Genomic DNA, 6,000 nt, shown 5'->3' with positions numbered 1-6,000 from the left:
TGTGTGACTGTAACCTGTGTTGGGGGTAATTTTATTACATTTGCAATATCATACCAATCGAAATAAACTGTTAATTGTTTTAATTTTTCATTTATCCAAACTGATCCACACTGCTTCACTTCCACCACTGCGCCACAAGAAAAAATATCATCCGAAGGTTAAGAAAACAGTCTATTTTATCAAAGCTATGATTCTTTTTAGTGGTGGTTGAGTTGGAGTCTCTCCCTGTTGCTTAGATTTCAACAGATCAGTGAACTTAAAAGCATAGTTAATGTGTTTTTAGCAGCTTATGCAGCCTCCCGAGGTGAAATTCAGTTTGGATAAGGGGCGTGATGTTTCCGATACATACTTTAAGCTTTGCACCAATCACAACAGACTGAGCGAGCTGACCAATCACAGCAGACTGGGCTGCTGGGGAGGCTGGACATAAGCCCAGACAGAATGTTTCAGACAGAGGTGCTGCAGAAATGAGAAGTATAAGAAAAATAATGTGTTTTTTGAACATTAAAGCACATAAATGTATTCCACTGGACCCCAATATTACAAAAACAATGTAAAAAAATAGCACTATAGGTCTTCTGTAAATCATTTATCATTTCCATTCAGTCAGTGAGACTGATACTTCCTGAGCGCCTGCTTTGATATAAGGTACATCATTTTAATTGTCCTTTTCTCTATCCTAGCACTGTAAAACAGGTAGGTTTAAGACAGCTCCTGGAGCCAAAAACTACTGTATTGGTGTTGTCATGCTCCTGTGTCAGTTCATGTTTTTGTTTATTTCTTCATTTGGCCATTCTCTGAGGGGTATTCCATCGAGGCAGATAAAGAGAAAGCCTGGCTTATTTTGATAAGTCTTGCTGGTTCAAGTGGAAGATTGGTTCCATTACTGTGGCTTATATGAATTCCATGTCAAAGAATCCTAAAAGACAACTCTGTATAGTACATTTTTGCCGCAGCAACACTTTTATCCTGTGTTTTAGACATTTTTCTCACAATGTGACCAAGCATGACCACTTAAAAAAAAAAAAAAAAAAGATAGAGCGCATGCGCCCGCGCGTGCAGCCTGTTGCAGTCGCTCCTGCTTGTTTTCTCGGTTTTCTTACTTTTTTGCTTTATTAAGTTCGGTATTTGTGCTGGCTTTTTGTGATTGTAATTTTGGAACTGCGCCCTCTCAAAACATGCTGATTGAGAGAGTTGTACTCGTTTTCCTCACCCTGGAATTACTTATTTCATTCGGACCCGGCACCATTGCGCAACAACTTCATGGCCGCATTGTTTACTCCAGAGATCAGCTGATTGCGCTGAGGCCGGCCGGCTTGGCGGCCGGAACATCGGAGATACCAGCTGAACTGTGGAGGAAAACACACAGAGGATGCAGGGGAGGAAGTAAACAGCGGCGGAAAAAAGCAGGGTTGAGACAACGGAGGCTTATGGAGAAGAGAAGATATAAGCCGTGTCTCCCCTCTCTCATCATGGGCAACGTGAGGTCACTGGCAAATAAGATGGACGAGCTGACAGCGGTCGCCAAAAGTCAGAAGGAGTACCGGGAATGTAGTCTTACGTGCTTCACTGAGACATGGCTTCACCAGGACATTCCCGACACCAACGTCTCCATCAGCGGCTTTCAGACTGTTCGGGCCGACCGGGACTGCACCGAGAGCGGTAAGCGCAAAGGAGGGGGGCTTGCTGTTCTAGTAAATAACCGCTCGTGCAGTCCTGACCATATTTCCATTAAGGAACGTATCTGTTGCCCGGACATTGAACTGTTCGCTGTTGGACTCAGGCCGTATTATTTGCCCAGGGAGTTTTCACATGCCATTATTGTAACTGTTTACATCCCCCCCTCTGCCAACCCGACGTCGGCATGTGATGTCATTCACTCCGCCATAGCCCGCCTGCAGACTAAACACCCGAGTGCCTTCATAGCTATCTCGGGTGACTTCAACCATGTCACCATGGCAACAACATTGCCCACATTCACACAGTATGTGAGCTGTCCTACCAGAGAGGAGAGGACACTGGACTTGCTGTATGCAAACGCCAAAGATGCATACAGCTGCTCCCCCCTCCCCCCTCTGGGTAGGTCAGACCACAGCCTGGTGCACCTCAACCCCTGCTATGTACCACTAGTCAAGAGCCAGCCTGCGACCATGAGGACAGTGAGGAGATGGTCGGAGGAGACTTATGAGACACTGCAGGGCTGTTTTGGGGTGACAGACTGGCAAGCACTCTGTGAGCCACATGGGGAGGACATCGACGGGCTCACAGAATGCATCACAGACTACATCAGTTTCTGTGTGGACTCCACTGTCCCAGCCAGGACTGTCCATTGTTATCCAAATAACAAACCGTGGGTAACAAAGGACATCAAAGCCATCCTCAATGCAAAGAAGAGGGCCTTCAGAGCTGGTAACAGGGAGGAGGTGAGAACAATACAGGGGGAGCTGAAGATGAAGATCAGGGAGGCTAAGGAGAGGTACAGGAGGAAGCTGGAGAGGAAACTCCAGCAGAACAACGTGAGAGAGGTCTGGAGTGGAATGAGGACCATCACTGGCTTCAGGACCAACAACCACAGAGGAGTTGAAGGCAGCATGGACAGGGCCAATGAACTGAATCTGTTTTTTAACAGATTTGACACTGCTGGCCCTGCCCATCCCCCCCCTGACTCTTCTGCTGTCTGTCTTGGTCAACCATCTCCCACTCTGCCCTCCTCCCCCACTCCTCCCTCTCACACCTCAACACCCTCCTGCTTGACCCCCCCTCCTCCTCCTCCTCCTCCTCACACCTCATCCCCCCGTGGTCAGACTGACTGCTCTCTCCATCATGAGGACTACACCCCTCCCCCACGTGTCGTCACCTCCACAATGTGCTTCACTGCTGACCATGTGAGAAGACAGCTGATGAGACTCCACTCAAATAAGGCTGCAGGCCCTGATGGTGTCAGCCCCAGGGTGCTCAAAGCCTGTGCCCCTCAGCTATGTGGAGTACTTCAGCATGTCTTCAACATGAGCCTGAGTCTCCAGAGGGTCCCCTTGCTGTGGAAGACATCCTGCCTTGTTCCTGTGCCAAAGACGTCACGTCCCAGTGGCTCCAAGGACTACAGACCCGTGGCATTGACCTCCCACATCATGAATCACTGACTGCTCTCTCCATCATGAGGACTACACCCCTCCCCCACATGTCATCACCTCCACAATGTGCTTCACTGCTGACCATGTGAGAAGACAGCTGATGAGACTCCACTCAAATAAGGCTGCAGGCCCTGATGGTGTCAGCCCCAGGGTGCTCAAAGCCTGTGCCCCCCAGCTATGTGGAGTACTTCAGCATGTCTTCAACATGAGCCTGAGTCTCCAGAGGGTCCCCTTGCTGTGGAAGACATCCTGCCTTGTTCCTGTGCCAAAGACGTCACGTCCCAGTGGCTCCAAGGACTACAGACCCGTGGCATTGACCTCCCACATCATGAAGACCCTGGAGAGACTCGTCTTGGAGCAGCTCCGGCCCATGGTCAAGCCACTTTTGGACCCTCTCCAGTTCGCCTATCAGCCCCGACATTGGAGTTGAGGACGCCATCATCTACCTGCTCAACCGCGTCTACGCCCATTTGGATAAGCCGGCGAGCACTGTGAGGGTCATGTTTTTTGACTTCTCTAGTGCATTCAACACCATCCGTCCAGCTCTACTGGGTGACAAGCTGACAGCAATGCAGGTGGATGCCCCCCTGGTGTCCTGGATTGTAGACTACTTGACTGGCAGACCACAGTATGTGTGCTTGCAACGCTGTGTGTCAGACAGAGTGGTCAGCAATACCGGGGCCCCGCAGGGGACTGTCCTCTCTCCCTTCCTCTTCACCCTCTACACCACGGACTTCAGCTATTGCACTGAGACCTGCCATCTTCAGAAGTTTTCTGATGACTCTGCTATAGTTGGATGTATCACCAAGGGTGATGAGAATGAGTACAGGGCTGTTGTGGATAACTTTGTCACATGGTGTGAGCAGAACCATCTGCAGCTCAACGTGGCAAAGACAAAGGAACTGGCGGTGGATCTGAGGAAGACCAAGACATCGGTGACCCCTGTTTCCATCCAAGGGGTCAGTGTGGACATTGTAGAGGACTATAAGTACCTGGGGGTACACATTGACAGTAAACTGGACTGGGTTAAGAACACTAACGCTCTCTACAGGAAGGGCCAGAGCCGTCTCTATTTTCTGAGGCGACTGAGGTCCTTCAACATCTGCCGGACTATGCTGAGGATTTTCTATGAGTCTGTGGTGGCCAGTGCTATCCTCTATGCTGTTGTGTGCTGGGGCAGCAGGCTGAGGGTGGTGGACGCCAACAGACTTAACAAACTGATCCGCAAGGCCAGTGACGTTGTGGGAACGGAGTGTGACTCTCTGATGGTGGTGTCAGAGAGGAGGATGCTGTCTAAGCTACGAACTGTCTTGGACAATGTCTCACACCCACTCCACCATGTGCTGGTCAGGCACAAGAGTACTTTCAGTGGGAGACTCATACCACCAAGATGTACCACTGAGCGCCACAGGAAATCATTCCTGCCTGTGGCCATCAAACTGTACAACTCCTCCCTCTGAGTGGCCCTGAGACTTTCACACACTGCAATAACTTAATTTAACTTGTGCAATAACCCCGTTCACCCTGACTGTATATATTCTGTTTGTGTAAATTTTGTTTACAATATATATATATATATGTACAGTACAGGCCAAAAGTTTGGACACACCTTCTCATTCAATGCGTTTTCTTTATTTTCATGACTATTTACGTTGTAGATTCTCACTGAAGGCATCAGAACTATGAATGAACACATGTGGAGTTATGTACTTAACAAAAAAAGGTGAAATAACTGAAAACATGTTTTATATTCTAGTTTCTTCAAAATAGCCACCCTTTGCTCTGATTACTGCTTTGCACACTCTTGGCATTCTCTCGATGAACTTCAAGAGGTAGTCACCTGAAATGGTTTCCGCTTCACAGGTGTGCCTTATCAGGGTTAATTAGTGGAATTTCTTGCTTTATCAATGGGGTTGGGACCATCAGTTGTGTTGTGCAGAAGTCAGGTTAATACACAGCTGACAGCCCTATTGGACAACTGTTAAAATTCATATTATGGCAAGAACCAATCAGCTAACTAAAGAAAAACAAGTGGCCATCATTACTGTAAGAAATGAAGGTCAGTCAGTCCGGAAAATTGCAAAAACTTTAAATGTGTCCCAAAGTGGAGTCGCAAAAACCATCAAGTGCTACAACGAAAGTGGCACACATGAGGACCGACCCAGGAAAGGAAGACCAAGAGTCACCTCTGCTTCTGAGGATAAGTTCATCCGAGTCACCAGCCTCAGAAATCGCAAGTTAACAGCAGCTCAGATCAGAGACCAGATGAAGACCAGATGAGTTCTAGCAGCAGACCCATCTCTAGAACAACTGTTAAGAGGAGACTGCGCCAATCAGGCCTTCATGGTCAAATAGCTGCTAGGAAACCACTGCTAAGGAGAGGCAACAAGCAGAAGAGATTTGTTTGGGCCAAGAAACACAAGGAATGGACATTAGACCAGTGGAAATCTGTGCTTTGGTCTGATGAGTCCAAATTTGAGATCTTTGGTTCCAACCGCCGTGTCTTTGTGAGACGCAGAAAAGGTGAACGGATGGATTCCACATGCCTGGTTCCCACTGTGAAGCATGGAGGAGGAGGTGTCATGGTGTGGGGGTGTTTTGCTGGTGACACTGTTGGGGATTTATTCAAAATTGAAGGCACACTGAACCAGCATGGCTACCACAGCATCCTGCAGCGACATGTCATCCCATCCGGTTTGCGTTTAGTTGGACGATCATTTATTTTTCAACAGGACAATGACCCCAAACACACCTCCAGGCTGTGTAAGGGCTATTTGACCAAGAAGGAGAGTGATGGAGTGCTGCGGCAGATGACCTGGCCTCCACAGTCACCGGACCTGAACCCAATCCAGATGGTTTGGGGTGAGCT

The sequence above is a fragment of the Epinephelus lanceolatus genome, chromosome 3 (genome assembly GCF_041903045.1).
Source record: "Epinephelus lanceolatus isolate andai-2023 chromosome 3, ASM4190304v1, whole genome shotgun sequence".
NCBI classification, from domain to species: domain Eukaryota; kingdom Metazoa; phylum Chordata; class Actinopteri; order Perciformes; family Serranidae; genus Epinephelus; species Epinephelus lanceolatus.
This window is presented reverse-complemented; position numbering follows the sequence as displayed.